Genomic DNA, 17465 nt, shown 5'->3' with positions numbered 1-17465 from the left:
AATCTGCTGCAACCATGAGCCTAGCCTCCAAGGCACTGAACATAATGCAGACAGAGATGGATGTCCATATGGGATGGGTGGTGCCCACTATAACCCTCCTAACTGTGAAGCTTGACCACCTCCCAACCTCATCCAAGTTCTGCCAGCTACTGATCTTTACCCTTCAAGAAAGAATACAGCAGCGGTTTAAAGTTTCACACATCCTGGGCAAGCAATGAAGACTTGCTGAAACTGGGTAAGTCCATAGACCTAAAAGAAATGGACAAACAGACTCCGTTGTTCTCTAAATTGCAAGATGGGAAGGTAGTGGAGAGTCTTTTATTAAGCCTGGCAAAGAGCAGCTCCTAACAATAGATCTAAAAGAACTGTTATTACAGTTTTATGCCACAGAATCATAGGTAATGCACTCCACCGCCATTACCTCTGTGCATGGGCACCCTGCACGACTCACAACGGTCAAGTAAAGTCAAGTGAGTTTATTTGTTTAGGGCATTTAACATGCACAGAGTGCAACTTAAAGCTCTTTACACACAAGACATTGATATATAAGACAAAAGATGCCAAACGGAGTGGCGTAGTCGCCAGCGTACCCGTGACATCAAGACTAGGGATCGACCGATAAACGGCCAGGCCGATATTCTGCATTTTTATGGTTATCGGTATCGCCCATTTTTTCCACCGATAAGCCGATAACATACATTTTGCAGCCGTTCTGTCCCTAACACGGCCTCCACTGCCTGCACTCATCACTCTGAGCTCTACAGCAATGTCCCGCCCACCACACCATCTGATTTGTTAAGCACAAGGAATCAGCCAATCAACACCGGAGACTAAACGCTGTGAAAGTGTTTCGAGGCGGAGAGATCAGTGTTGCCAGCAACGGGAACGAGCTCACTTGAAGGTAAGCAGCCTATGTTGCTGTCACTGCAATAAGTCACAAACCTCTACACGATGATCTAGTCGTGAAAATGACCCATTGCACCTGTGTAGCCAGGCTAAGGCAGCAGCAGAAATAGCATCTGATCGGTCCCAATGAAACTGTAATGCTGTGCATAAAGCAAACAGTCTCACCATTTGCTGAACTTAACGTCGTTAATTTTAAAATCCCCATTTGGCGATGCTACGCTTGTAAATGTGTAAGAGAGTTGGATAGCAGCCATAGAGAGAGATAGCCTTTAGTCAAGGGAAGCCGAAACAAAACGTAACGTTAGTGTTGTGCAGGCTAATTATCCGTTTAGCATAAGCCAACTCAACAGGCTATTTATTGAGAATTTAAAACTCACTAGCGAAATAAATGTGCCAGTGGTAAAGCCGTTCATGATAAATCCCCGAAGGTGATAAGTTGTCAGGAAGTCATAACCTGACTCGGTCTCATGTCCTAAAAGCACATTGCTTTTGTACATAAATAGGTAACTTTATTATTTGAAGTGCTATTTGAACATTAAACATGCCAGTGTCATCCCAACTAGTTCTCTTTTTCTCTCTCGCCTCTCCACCCTCTTCATGCACACTCACACACGGTAGCCTACACACACACAGACAGACACGCTGCCCAGCCTATGAAAATAAATGCCAACTAATAACCAGTAGCCTAGGCACCTCTGAATTCTACAGGTTTTAATATTTAGGCTACGCTAAGGTTGCAAGTTATGTGTAGGCTACATAACCAATTGAATTTAGAATGAGTTCAGAAGCAAATCCCATCCAAAAGTCCATTTGCAATACAGAAATATGTTGGCCTATCTAATTTTGACAAACTTTATTATCAGTCCAACTTTTGAATTGTTTTTAATTGATAATGACATTAAAGTTGCAGTTTGATAGACATCAGGCTACTGGGCGTTTTTTTGCTATTTCTGAAAATGGATTCAGAGGATTTTGCATCCAACTCAAATATTCCTTTCCTAAAGCTGTCGCTGTCATTGCAATTGCCTGTACTGTGATGCCATTTAGCCTAACTCTGTCTCATTATCTCTCAATGCAGATGGATAGAGGAAAGACACAGCCCAAAAGTGCAGTGTGGGACCACTTCAATCCATCATCAACAGGGAAGGCAGTTTGCAATACATGTAAAGACATTGGCCGCGTTTCCCAAACGCGATCTTTCTTAAGGACTTAAGAAGGCTCCAAAGAAGGAATCGCTAAGAAGGAGCGCTAAGATACGGGTGTTTCCCAAAAGCGTTCTTAACTGCCTTCTTAGGAGAACCTTAAGATCAAACCAAAGAAGCTTCGAAAGAAGCTCTTAACGAGAGCTGTTCACCTCGGTGGTGCTGAAACTGAATCAATCGATGCCAGGCAAATCGATCACCCACCCCTTTATAAGCGCACAAGTCACACAGCGCCCCGTGTTCCCCCTACAGGTGCAATTAGGCTACGCATGTGTCGTGTGTGCGTGCGTGTTTGTGTGTGTGTGTGTGTGTGCAGGCCTGAGTGGCTAATCGGGAGATTCGGGAGGATTACCGGTGGGCCGTTATTTTGGGCCGGTGTGAATATCGTGAGCTTAAAAATATTGTTTCTGAAGATAATTTGCTGCGCCCTTCTGCAGCCTGGGCTGTGCGGTCGCAGCTCCTTGCGTCTGCCAAAAAACTCAAACTAACTGATAAAACAGGGTGATTATCAATATAGCCTAGGTCTATTTTTTATTAGCTCAGGCCATTCATATTTTAACTCATGCAAGACGCATCCCATCTCTCTTATAGATAGTGTGGTAGTAGGCATGTGATGTAGGCTAGTCTACTTTATTAATATCCGAGAAGATGTAACCCTCCAGCCCATGTGGCCTGCGAGTGGGGTGCACATATGCATTAATGTAAACCGGACGTTTACATCGCAGACTTTGGCAACGCCTAGAGTACTGTAGCAGGTGAAGCCTCATTGGATTAGGTTCTTAGTTCAATTACATCTGTTTCCTTGATATCCGTGGAATGCCACAGGGTTGTTGATGTTTTTTGTATGTGAAGTATTGTATGTTTTTGTAAGTATTATAAACTCATATATGTTTTTTGTATGTGAAGTATTATAAACTCAATAAACTAAATGCAGATATGTTGAAAACTTAAACGTGTAATTCAATATTATTATTTTTTTAAGTCTATGTTTCTTGCGCCAGTGGTCCACAGCCACGAGTGCATTGCAACATTGAAAATTGTTTTATTGTTTAAATAAGTGGAGTATACATTTCCCTGACGCAGCTTGATCATTAAAGCCTAGAAATCTAGGTGCCCCTAGCGGCAGGCTATGATCACTGAGCATTTGATAGCTAAGAAGGCTGTTAAGAGTGGGTCAGCTCGATCTTACGTTTCCTTCTTAGTGAAAGATCTTCTTAAGCTAAGAGCGACTTCGGGAAACACGTTTTTCTTTCACAGCGTTCTTAAGAGCGCTCCAAAGAAGATCTTGGCGTTAAGGGCTTCTTAACATGTTTGGGAAACGCGGCCATTGTCAGCACTGGAGGTACAGTGGCAAAAACTGCCAATACTTCAAACCTGTGGTCTCATCTTAAGAATCACCACAAAGAATTATATGAATCTGCTAAGAAGCAGCAGTCTGAAACTCTGCAGGAATCATCAGCTTTATGCCAACCCACAGTAGTGGACATCTTTCAAAGACAAAGAAAATGGGAAAATTCAGATGAGAAATCAAAACACAGATCAACTTATTACAGAAATGATGGTTACCGACAACCAGCCATTTACTGTGGTCTCTGATGTTGGCTTTCAGCGTGTTGTGGCTGCACTTAATTCCCGATATGCACTGAAAAGTGAAAAGTTTTATCGCACTGAGAAGTTACCTGAAATCCATAATAAGGTTGTGCATAAGATAAAAGCCATTAGCCAGCCAGATAATGCTGGCTTTCCATTGCTGGTCTGGAACAACAGAATCACTGATGAGCTTGACATGCCATTTCATCGACAATGACTGGGTCAGAAAACAGGTTGTTTTGAACACCAAGATGATGGAAGGATCCCATACTGGGTATTATCAGAGAGAAATTCCTTGACATGCTTGAGGAATGGCAGATTGGCACAGACCGCGTAGCTCTAGTCCTTCGTGACAATGGCTCTAACATGGTAAAGGGAATGAATGAGGCTTGCTGATGTTCCAGACCTCAGTTGCACAGCTCATATTTTGCAGCTCGTAGTAAATGATGGCTTGGCATGTGAAAGAGCTGTGAAAGACATAATTGCCATGGTGAAGACGTGTCACACATTTTCAACACTCTGTCCTGGCCAAGGACCGCTTACGAAAAATTCAGAAGACCTTTGCCTTCCAGAGCATCAGTTGATTCAGTCAGTCCTAACCAGGTGGAACTCCACACTCCGCATGCTGCAAAGGGCACTAGAGCAGAAAAGAGCTTTGTCTGTCTATTCTGGGGAGTATTCTGTTTTTTTTCTGTCCCAAATGCTCACCAGTGGGACCTTGCATCCAAACACTGATTCCCATTGAGGAGGTCACTCTGGAGGTGAGCAGCAGTAGTTCCTCTGCATCATCTATCACCCCGTGTGTGAATGTGGGCATCAAAACTCTAAGGCAGGTTATGAGGGAAAGCCTCAGCAAGAGGTTTTGCGAAACTTGAAGAAATGAAAAATGTCGTTCTTGCTTGTCTGCTAGACCCATGTTATAAGAATCATGCCTTTTCCTCTGATTACACATCAACCAAGGCCAAGCAATGGCTCAAGGATGATGTCGAGGGTGCCTCAATGGAGGCAAGGGATGACGAAACTTCCGCACAGTAAGTGGATGTGAAGCAGGTGGCTGAAGCAGAGGACACTGCAGAACAACCAGCCCAAAAAAAGCAGAGGAGAGATGTCACACCACCATCTGACAGCCGTATAGATGTTCAGTTCCCTGTTGGGACCACACACTGGAGAGACATCAACCATGCCTAGTCTTGATGAAGAGTTACGGGAATACCTCATGGAGCCCTTAATTGACAGACGTAGGGGTGATCCTCTCCAGTGGTGGAAGCAACATGAGGGCCGTTGCAAGCTTCTGTCCAAAGAGGCTAGAAAGTTTCTCTGCTCACCGCCCTCATATGTACCTAGCGAGTGGGTCTTTAGTGAGATCTCCGCTATCTATACCAAAAACAGGAACCGCCTCACTGGAAATCACGCGGAGCAACTGTGCTTCCTCCACTACAACATTATCCTTCTAAATTGGGAATATTAGGTCTGGACATTAATAGCAGAATTTAAAAATGGTTAATTGTGAAATTGTTATAATAACCGCAGCTCCCTGCTCTTTTCTTTTTAATTTACTGTTTACTAAACTTAGTTCACAGATTAGTAAACTTCAGAGAGTACTTTAATTTATTTTCCCATGAGAAATGGTTGTAAACTAATATAAATTGACATTGTTATATGACAACAGGGAGTGGTATTTATTTATTGTTTTATTCATTTCTATTTACATTTGATTTTATTGTACAAATGCTGCTGGCAGCTCCCTGCACTTTTCATTTTCATCTACTGTTCTGTACCGTTTAGTAGGCCTACAGCATTGGTGAATTTGTGAATTAAACATACAGATGGTACGGGTTGAGAATGCTCCTTTCTTTCCCGCACATCGGGACTCCCGAAGCATCGGGACTTTAATTAAAACTGCAACCGCAAGGGGGCAACATAAGACCGCCTTAATAAAATGAAGGTTCGGCTCATACCGGAAAACACGGAAAAACCCGAAGACACCGCGCTGGTGACAAGCGGAGAAAAGAGACATCACGCTCGGCATGTCAGATTGCAGTTTCAGAGTTTTCGAATGTTTTACAGCGTACCTCACAGCTGGCTCTCTCACTCGACGTAGCCTATAACTCAGTCAGTCCAGCAGAGATGCCAGAGCAACGTTTTGGTCAATGGAGAGGGAGAGAAATGCTCCGCATATCCGTCTCATTTAATCCGTCTCATTTAATCATTAAAATGAAGGTGATGACTGGCGAAAATATAATCAAACGACGTTTCAATAAACCATTGTTGAAATTAATGAAAATGGTTTTAGAAGCCTTCAATTCAACCTGAAAGACTCGATATGGCAACCTTAGATTAATTCATTAATTCATTACGGTTACAAGACCGCATTTCCGTGAATAGGCTATTATTGTCAAGGCGAAGACGAAAGAGATGGACAAGATGGACATTTAGGCTACATTTATGCTAGGAATACTTAGAAATGTGTAGGCCTATAGGCTATTTTAAAACGGAGGCATGTTCATTTTAACCGGCGACGCTGGGTAGCTTACCCAGCACTTTATCACAGATTTTGTCCCCACCACTTTTGACAACTGAAAATAAAATGTATTTAACAGAAATATCTTTAATAGGCCTACATGCCTATCATGTCACTTTACTTATAACCGTAGGCTACATGCATGGAGAAGATCGCGCATTTTGTAACATTGTAACAATGGATGGTCAGATATGCGATAGGGCAGTGAGGGTGATTCATTGTAACCATCGACTAGTAGGCCTAGCTCTGCAAAAGAAGTTTCTAGCAACTTAGAATATATGGATCTCATTATGCATGTTCATGTTGATTCAGAGATAGACATAGACTACCGTGGGCTACTGTGCATCAATATAACAGCATTTTATCATGTGGTGAATTAATGACTAACGTCAGTTTAACATGTCAGAACTTTTGATCGGCGTTTCAAGTGCATGCCGCGAATAAATGAACTCGACTGACTGAATCCTTTATATTTCTTGGCTAAGTGCGAAGAGATTGACACTCGAACTGTGGCGTAACTGGTTGAGGCATCTTAATCATACGTCAGCGACCGGGGTTCAAAACTTACTCTACGAACCTCCGGAACCCATTAAGACAAGAGGCATTATTTTTATTTAAAAGTTTTGCGATTTTTTTATGATTGCGATGTCTGCTGAAAAGAAAAGTTAATATGTGAATTCGTGGTTCAGCGCACACACACACACACACACACACACACACACATTTTTACATTTACATAATAGGGCTCGGGCACACGCCTTGCATTCTAGGAATATCGCCGCCATTTGGTAGCGCACTGAACGTAATATCCATTCATTCAGATGCACAAGACAAGAAGCAGAAATATAGTAGCGATTTATTCTTTTCCTCTTGCGATCGTGGGTTGCACTGTTACACCCCACTACACAGCAACATACTACCAAGAAGGCAAAAACTAAGTAACAGGAACACACTAAAAGGCGGGAGTAAATCCATAGTAATCCATAGTAAACTAAGGAGTGAAGCTGCCAATGTGGCTGTGCCCGCGAAGTTTTGATGTCATGATCCCGAGCCCTAGTGTCAGGAAGTGTCTGTCGAGAGAGAGGGGGGAGGGAGGCAATCGTCCTCAATGCCGCATATAGGTAGGCTATAATGTCTAGTGAACTGGTTAGACAAGTGTGGGGGAGGGGGAATGATCGCACAAGACAATTGCTCTTCATGAAATGGGTAGTCTCACAGACGTTTGTCGATGTTTAAACGTAGCCTACTACATCACTTGCGAAATCGGACGTGGCACATAGAATTATTAGGCTACTGGATTTAATATAGCATAGACTTTGTTCATCCTATATTAGCCTATATTAAAATGTAATGTGCTGCGGGGAAGCATTGGGGAAGTCAGTTTAAGTTGTCCTGTAACAATTTGCCTCTTATTATAATCAAGAGTATGCAGCCACTACGCACATAATAGTCTAGGTTACGGGCGGATGCGAGCAACCCCATGCAAAAGAAGGCCTTAAGTTAACGGACTGAAGGCCTGTTTACATGTCAAACATGCATTAAATCTAAGAAACGAAAAACACAAATATCATGTATTGTGTCGTAAACAGTTAATGACTTCGTGGCCACTATGCGCAACTGCATCGCGCAGTGAGCTGAAGGATAGGAGGACCGACACTTATTAACACAAAGCTTTGTAAAGCACTAACAACCACCTCTCAAAGTTCATTGTCCATAAGTCCAAACAATAAGTATAAAAATCCGACAATCCAAAACGATAACGAGATCTCCCAGAAACGAAAAACAAGTTTGTTGAGTAGCCTAGTCCTTCCAACAATCTCAGCTTTTGCGTTTGTTAGATAAAAGGCATTCTGTCCTGCTGTATTCCAATGAGAAAAAATCATCCACAAGGTAGGCTAAGGGTCGCGGTAATGCAGCATGCAGGAATCTATATACGCACAAAACGAATGAATGGGTTATATCGGCCAAAACGAATGAATGGGTTGGGAGAGTCGTCTGGCTGTGTCAGCAGACTGCAGTCGGTCTCGAGGGGTTAAATAGCGCACGTACTTGAATTTTAATCTGAAGAAGACCACACGATAATAAAATCAAATCAAAAAAGAAGGAATTCAAGTCATTTTTTTATGATTTAGCCTACTCTTGTTCTGCACCTTGACCGGGGATGTGCACAAACTTTTTTACTACACTTGAATTTTAAACCAACTCTTCTCCAGCCTATATCCTATAGCCATACTTTAATAATCAGATGTTATGCTCATTTTTGTAGGCTCACCGGCAAGCACGCACGCAAATGCTGCTTTTGCACATCTTCAATATTGGCCAGGCTATATAGAATAGGCTTTTAGGACTGTATTTTGCCTTCGTGCAACTTTAGTTGTGCTCAATCTAAATTATTGTCAGTAAGGATAGGTCATATTACCAAATGGCGAACCTCGAAAATTATTTAGGATATAGAGCCGTGTCCATTACGCATGCAGTTATTTTTTAGGCTATTGTTTTATTTTAGTGTTTTTGTCTACCATGGCAAACATAGTTGAAACGTTCGCTCTAAACGTATGTATTTCCAATCGGCTTTCACAAAACCGATGAGGTCCAGATCTCAGTGGCCTCATAGCTGCCTACAGCCATGCATAGTAAGCCTAATGATAGCCTAATAGTTATGACATTAATAGCCTATTAATGACCTCATGTCGGAATGGCACGTTGTTTGAAAAAAAAAAAAGTTAAATAGGCCTAGGCCTACCGCGGGATATGTCGGAATGAACAGCGGATACCAGCTGGGTTGTAAAACATTACTGTATTCGTTGATCTTATCGATGCAGTCCTTGCGGACACTTTTCCCCATCGTAGGAAACTTTCTGTTTAGTGTTGACAACACAAAGGCCTTCACGTTGTGTGGCAGTGCTTGCTTGCCCTTCGATCCATCCCAGTTGGTGGTTTTGCACCTGTCCCTGAGTTATAGTCTATATGAGTAAGCGCTTATGCTCTAACCGCATAATAAAAGAAGCACCTGCAGCAGTGCTTATGGCAAGGCTATTAACACCTGTCACTGAGCTATGGACAAGCAGTTATGCTCGAAAATTATCATAATAACAGACACACCTAATTGTATGGCTCTATGTTTAAACACATCAAATTAGCAAGCATTTCCGCAGCAACGTTTGCTTTCTTTTTCTGTCGGTCAGCTGATTGCTGACAAATTTGCCACACAATTCGGGAGAAGCAGCGGACAGGAGCGCCACCACAAGCAAGCACTTCTAGCCCAAATTAACATGGCAACGTTGCCTATGACTAAAGTGTCTAAGTAGGCTAGTCCTACTAATATTACATTTGATTGGTAGCATGTTTGTAGCGCGCCAGTTTACCCATCCCCTACATCAAAACAGCTTAGAATCAATCAAAGAATCAGCTGTGTCGGCGTTAGGCTGTAGGCGATTTTCTATAACCATTTTCATTCATTTCAACAATGGTTCATTGAAACGTCGTTTGAATAATTTCGCCAGTCATCACCTTCATTGTAATGATTAAATGAGATTAAGGAGTCGACTATTGACGGATATGCGGTCTTCATCATTTTGAAATGCGGGATGAAACTTTCTGCCACCTGGTGGTTGTTTGGGTACATTGCCTTAGCCTCGAAAAAAATCGGCTTGACGGCCTGCGGGATCTCTTCGGGAGTCCCGCGGGAGAAGGTGCATTCTCAACCCGTACCCACTGTAGGCTTGATAGATTTGAATTGTGGTTTGTGTCAGTTCTATTTTTACTTTCATGTGAATTATAATTTTTACATATATGTGACCATTCATAGCGAAATCAGTCGTTTTGCGCACAACGTTATTTTGAGAAAATCAACAATAACAAACTTCCGGGTTAAAATGTTGAATTTCACGTTTTCGCCTCATTCGACTGTATACAGTCTACAGTTTCATATCGTGAACGCATTTCACGGAAAAACATACGTTTTGACTGTTAAACCCGGCGAAGATTCAACACATTTGCTGTCATTCCCGTTGTGCACGCGCTGCTTAAAAAGGTGATTTCTCCTCTTCTGGCATATCGTGACAGGAGAACCATGTCAACTTTGGATGCTGTTATCTTAGCGATAGTTTGTGTAAAACCCTCGATATACATATCGTTGGAAAGCTTAGTTTATGACCGTTCACGTGAGCACAATAACTTAATTTAATTAATTTTACCGAAACGACTGGTTCCGCTTTACAGGGTCACATATCGGTTTCACATATCGGTTATCGGCTTCCCAATTTCACAATTATCGGTATCGGCCCTGAAAAAAACATATTGGTCGATCCCTAATCGAGACATGAACAAGCAAATTTACAAAATAACAAGATGACGCAAGATAAAAGATGCCGGATGGAGCATCGTAATCGCCAGCGCACCCGTGACACCAAGACATACAAGACAGACAACAAAACAAATTGACAAATAATAACTAGAGTAAGTAATTCCAGGGAATTACGAGTGCATGAAAATGTAGTTTTTCCACCTTAATAATACATTTCCAAGACCCTTGTGGCGCTGCTTAGCGTGGCTCTATCACCTTGGTGTCATGCTTAGCCATGTCAGTTTGCCCAAATGGTAGTTAGCTACGGACTAGCTTACCATGCCAGTGAAGTAGCTGGTTGTTGAAATCCAACATGGCGGCGCAATGTTAAGTTTATGGGGAAATTTTAATAGTTTTTATTTAATAGTTCAAAAAGTATAAAAGTTACAAAGTTGAAAAATACATAGCTGAAGTCACTTAAGTAAGACCTACGCAGTGCAGTTTGAATGAAGTCTTTACATTAAACAGTTGAAGCCGCATTAAACACACAAATTCGTTAGAAGAAAAAGAAAAATAAGATTTTCATGCACTCTAAAAAGTAAAAAAAATAATTTGCATAACAAAATATCATGTTAAAATTGTCCAATTTCTGATCAGTTGAAACTGTCCGAGGGCAATGATGACTTGAGTGAAATTGCATTGAAGCTCATTTAAAGTTTGCTACATATCATTTGGATAAGCCTATGAAATACTGAGAGAATGTAAAATTGAACTCACTGCACATTACCCTAAAAATACCAAGCCAACAGTGAGTTTTGGAGGTGGAGGCATCGTGGTGTGGGGCTGTGTTTCATCTCTTGGTTGTGGCAGATTTCATAGTTGAAGGAACAATGAATGGAGTATTTTATTTTATTTTATTTTTTTTCTGAGTGAATCTTGCCATCCACCAGGATGATTAGGATGAGATGTGGGTAGACCTTCCAGCAGGACAACGATCCAAAGCATACAGCGAAGGAAACTCTCAGTTGGTTTAAGAGAAAGGAAATCAAGGTCCTGACTTCAATCCAATTGACCATTTCTTGAGGGAACTAAAGATAAGGATTCACAAGAGGGACCCCTGGAATCTTCCAGATTTAAAATCAGTTTAGAAGAATGAGCCAAAATCACGCCTGATTACTGCGATTGATGAGTTTCGTCATACAGGAGCATTACCGTCTTGAGGTCTTGATGACAAACTAAGGTTTTCCTACAAAGTTTTTCAGTAGGCAGGCATGTTCAATACTTTGTCCTGTCATTCCACCTTATTGCAAATAACATAATTTTTTGGGGTTTTGTTATGTGTGGAGGCAGACTTACCGAAGTATACTCACTGGAAGTAAAAGAAAAAGACAAAAGCTAATTTTGTTTATTTTAAAGTCACAAATAATGCTGACATATGGGGTGGAAAAACAACTATTCCATGACTGAAAGTATAGTTGTCAGTATCACACTATCAAGTTCTAAGAGTGAGAAATAAGTTGTTAATGTTTCTGGTAGGACACTGTCTAAAGAGCATAAATTGGCTGTTCAAGGCTTATTCTTAGGCTTATGTCAGGAATAGTGTCAGGAGAAAGCTTTATCCATACCTTACATGTAATAGTTTAAACAGCTTTTGAACAGTATGACTGGAAGTGCAACATTTCTAGTTTCCACAAATAATTTTACATGAAGCCCTATTACACCACAGTGGGAAACTGATACCTGCATTGGCATTGCTTGTTTTTCAATACACTCATAATTGTAATGGCTTTATAGTGTTGGCCACCTTCCTCCACTCTTTCCACTAGATGTCAGACTTGGCTTAGCTCTAGTGGTGAAGGTCCATTTTATGTTTACTTTGATTGAGGTTGCCTTATTGAAAGTTAGTACTTTAATTGGGTTGTTGTTTGTTATTAACAGATAATTGTTGGAAATTAATTTAATATCTGTTTCTAAACAGATATAGCTATGGTTGGATTTCTCATCGTTTGAGATATCCAAGCTGTATACTGTATATCAAGGGTAGTATGTCATAAACACTGAGACTGAGGCATTTATTTATCTTTGTAAAATTTCACATGTCTTCGAATTGATGCCACCTCTATGCCAAAGTCTAAAATATGTCGCATGAGATGTCACGAATCTATTTGTTTCACCATAGTGTGATGGAAGGCGGATCACCGGCCAGATTCCTTTAAATGTGTTGGACATTTTTAAATACATCTTTTACTACTTTTTTTAGTTTGTTTTGGATTAGTTTGAGTGGGTTCAGTGAAACTTGGTCAAAAATCCATGAAGCCTCCTGTAAATGGCCAAATGAGGGAGACATTGAACAGGAAATAAAGGGAGACTGAGTGAGGTTCAGTGACACATACATATGAGGACCTCGCTCTTAGTAGATACCATTGAGGATTCCTTGTATTGAGGTTTGCCAAGAGTGAACGGATATAACCTCCATTTTACATTGAAAGATTTTTAAACATTAGGTACTTGAGTGTATCAGTCATTTTTTATAATACCTTAAACATTTTAGTTCCATACTGAATGTGGTTTAAATGTATGTAATTGTCAGGCAAAAATCAAAATGGTACAAAAGCTTGAGGAAAATATTTCTGCCAAGTACCCTCTTGCCAGTACTGGTGGACATTGTTGACAGACACAGCTCTGTGTGTGTGCGTGTGTGTGTGTGTTGTATTTGAGCAGGGCTCTTTTTTGCCTGCAGGAGCTCTTCTATAGGGTGTCTGAGTCAACCCCACGCTGCTTTCCCCATGCCGGCCCCCTTCACCGGCTTTCACCTAAATCTGTCACACAGATTTGACACAGCGTCACTCTAAACACGCTCTGAAATGACATGTATATAATGTGGAATATTGTGCACATTTACAGCCTGGACTCCCCTTAGAGCATTCTATGTGTGTGAGAGAAAGCAAGAGAGAGAGAAAGAGAAAGAGTCCTTATGTGCCTATTGTGTATGTTAGGTAATTATTAAAGAATTATTGTTCAGAAAATCATAATGTCAATTAAGTGAATCACATCGAGATACTGTGTAGTTTACATAGATGAAACATATGTAGGTGGAGTATAGCCACGCATTAATAACAAACAAATTTGATTCAAACTTTACTGCACACACAACGAAAACAAACATTTTCTCTGGAATTAGACAAATTCTGTTTGAGATTTGTGGTTTCTGTTTGAGATTTGTGCTTTCAAATTTCACTGGCAGAGTGTTGCCAAGAGTCTGCCAACCCGCATGTTCTCCTAATGACTACAATACAGTCTTTAAAGCTTGGCATTGCCCACATGCCAGCATCACAAACCATGTGTTTTGTGTCTTTAGGTCATTTCACAGTAGAGTTGGAACAGATTGGAACACCATTTATGCTAGTTGTAAAATAGTTTATATCCAAATGATTTTTGATGCCTCTTAGAATTAAGCCGCATTTTGTTAAATAATTTTGTGTTTTGTGGTATATTTAGGAGTCAAAGTTATACAGATGACTTATCAAAAAAATATCTTATCAGAAATCTCTCTGACCACATATAATTTAAAAATATATATACAAATTCCTTTTCCTCTGCTCCTCTAAAGTTCTTCATTAATATGACGCATACTAGATTTTAGAATGTCCACTTCACTTACAATACTAATTGTTATTTTTTCAAGTTATATTATTTAATTTTTATTTTTGTAATACAATACAAATCCCTATTCCCCACATTGTAAGTGGCAAAACTGTTGAAACAAACATTTAATCGCATGATCCTTACTGTTTTGTTATTTTGTGTTTTAAGCAGTCAGAGTTGTACACAAGTCAAAATGCATTGCTTTTGCCATACTTTGGCATCTGTCTTCATGCAACACCAATAAACTATTATCCTGTTGTTTTTCTATCGACAGCAAAAATATTTCCTAGAGACATTTACTGTAACGATTGGCTAATATTTTTCCAATAAATGAAAGGTCTGTGTCTGTTCAGGCTTATCTCTGTCTTTCCGCTGTGTGAGCTCCGGTTCCAATAAGAGCTCTGAGCTCTGCTGAAGTTCTGGAATTAGAACAGTGGAGGACTCTGGGTTCTGCTCTCTGCAGACGGAACAGAGGAGACTGCCCATCACACAGAGGGTTCAGATTTAAACCGCTGCAGCCCTCCCTCCCTGTCTCGCTCACTCTCTTCTTTCACAGTATTTACTGGATCAAGTAGCGGCTACCAGTCCCTGTGGTCAGTAAGCTGGATTCTCTCTCTCCCTCTCTCTAGCTCCCTCACTCTCTCCATTCACCCCCCACACCACCCCCAGCATTTCTGTTGTTTTCACACGGTTTTGCTGCCATGGCTTTAATCGTTTCTAATGGCAGACACTTATCCCAAAACGGCGCTTCAGAGAGGCAAATCAATGCTCTAATGAAATGGACTGAATGATATTTACATTTCGTAACTGTAAAAGCCAGGTGGCTTCCATATTGGTTATTCAGGAAGTACTACGGCTCTGCCTAGTGTGACCGCTCATCGTCCTCCCTCTGCGCCAAACTCCCAGGTGGACCCTTAAAGCTCACTTATCCCACCGGCAATTAAAAAGGAGAGGACACCCACCCCATGAGAATCTTTTGGTGCTTTGAAAAGAAAACAGAGGTTAAAGTGGATGCAGAAACAGTTAGCTCAGGCTGAGAGGAGTCCACCCTCTTCCACAGGTAATGAGCTTGATTAATACTTGACCTTTGGAAACTTTTCACTCCTCTTAAGAATTCTTGCTTTTTTTGGCCTTCCATGTGATAACAAGGCATGTTGCTCTATTTCCACCTCTGAAAGCTTCTCAGGTAGGTTATGAATTTATAACATTCCTTTTTTTAAAGTGAGGGAAGACGGTGTGACTTGCCATATACTGTCTGTGGAGTGAAAGTTTATATCATAAATCCTGGTGACTATAGCTAAGATAAAGGTGGATGGTGAAAAATAAAAACACTTTGAAGGAAAGGTGATTAACAAAGCAAATTTAAGATGGGCTCCTAGGTCTCTGTTTCTCCTTCAGGATCTTGTGGCACTGCAAGCCAGGGCGCAATGTTAACTTTCAAAAGTGGTTTAAGGTGGTTGCCAGCTTGGCAACCAGGCATGAGGTTTTGGTTCCCAAAGCCAACCAAAACTGTCTGCCACTTGTAACAATTTGGTAGCCAAGGGCAACCATTAATGTCAAGCCCTGCTGCAAGCACTCTACTTTGTCTTTATTCCTCCCACCTTTCCCCTTTCTCTCTTCTATAAAGCACATTGCTGTCATAAGTGCCACAAAATCATTTGTCAATGTTTTTGCCTTGCCTGAGTGACTGAGACTTTCCACAGTGTATTTTTTCATCCTTTGTTATTGATTGGGTGTGGAATGCCACACAGGACGAAGATGAGTAAGATGAGTCTCTCCCTTCCTGTTGACAGGCCGTTTGTCAGAGTTGTGTGGTGATAAGGGCCAAATCTACGGAAAAAAATGTAACTTTTTTGTGGAGGAGGGCAGAATAGGTTCTCCTGTCGAGTTTTCACAGATGTTTCGGCGACGGAGAGAAAAAAAAACACGAGCACCAGGCGCATGCTCGATAAACCGACTGCGACGCGCGTCTGCGTTATGGTCACGCTATGTGCCGTTAGCAGCAGCAACAAACTGAAAGGCTCTGAATGTCAGTGTCCTCTTTGTTGTTTAATTTATTTCCGTTTCAAAGTGAGGGGAGGTGTCCGTGCTGAGACTGTTAGTCATTGATGTGGCTATAGTTAGTCCCTCCCCTGCTGTGACTGTCTGGGAGAGGAGGACCCGTTCCTCCTCTCCCCCGAGTACTCAAGTTGCCCGTTTAAACGTGTGGCTCCCATCTCCTCTCATCCCCTTTTTTATTCCGTGTGAAGGTGCGTTTGATAAGAGCCACCAGAGATGAGCAGAGGGAGTGCTCACCGTGGTTTGGAGAAGTTGGCTGTGCAGAATCTGTCTTTCTCTGAAGTGTACGTTTAGTGTCTGTGAAGCCACTCACACACCACCCCTCCTGGTTTGCCTGGAACCATTTTTGCTTGAACCATAGCATGTGTGGTTTGGCAGCCTGCGGCTTTAGGTGAAGGTGTATGAAGCTGCGTGTCTGTGTGGCTTATCGCTCTCATCTCTTGTGTCATTCAGTGAAAATGTTAAATGTTTTCAGATACACCCCCCCCCACACACACACACACACACACACAAAGATTCCCCTGACCTTTTTTATTGTTCAAATATATATTTATTTTTGTCATCATAAATGAAGCTTTAAATATCTATGTTATAAGTAAAAGATTTTTGCACGCAATAACTCAAAGCGAAGCCTGGTCCCAGCACTTTTTCTAGATTATTGGAAACCACATTGGTACATTGTTTAATCACCGACTAATTACCATCACCATAAGCACTTGACGAGCATTCGTCCTTTTAAAGCGGCCGCTAAATGGACTGTATTCCCCACAGGATCTATTAGAGAGGCAGAGAGCCCTTTATCAGAGCTGTCTGAAATATTGGCACATACAGTCATTTATCCTCCTTTGGTATTGATTGTGTGTTGTGTTGTCGGGTTATGGTGTAAACAGAGGAAATGCTGACAGATTTGATTGTGGAAAGATTAGCTGGCTCTCTTGTGTAAATCTGTGTGTATGTTTGTGTTTGTGTGTGTGTGTGTGTGTGTGTGTGTAGCTGCGAGGAAAAGCCACAACTGAGGCAGAAAAATGGACTATGGTACATCAATAGCAGTGTCATATTCTATTCCTTTAATATTGGGATGTATGATAAGGCCTGTTTCAATATATGTGCCAAAATAAGTTCATGCGAGTTTGATTGTATTATCACATAAAAAACACCTTGTGGAATACAATAAAAGGCATTTTATTGAAAACAAAAAAAAGTAAATATATAAAAAAATATTTTTAGCATACGGATTTAGAATCCAATTGAAAACCGA

General features: G+C 41.2%; 1 pseudogene; it reads left to right on the top strand.

The window, feature by feature from the left end:
* LOC134077985 (zinc finger BED domain-containing protein 4-like) overlaps positions 1-17465 on the top strand; it is a 66040-nt pseudogene that overhangs the window by 9871 nt on the left and 38704 nt on the right.

Source organism: Sardina pilchardus, chromosome 4 (genome assembly GCF_963854185.1).
Source record: "Sardina pilchardus chromosome 4, fSarPil1.1, whole genome shotgun sequence".
NCBI classification, from domain to species: domain Eukaryota; kingdom Metazoa; phylum Chordata; class Actinopteri; order Clupeiformes; family Clupeidae; genus Sardina; species Sardina pilchardus.
The sequence above is the reverse complement of the archived record's forward strand: the minus strand, read 5'-3'. Positions and strand labels throughout refer to the sequence as shown.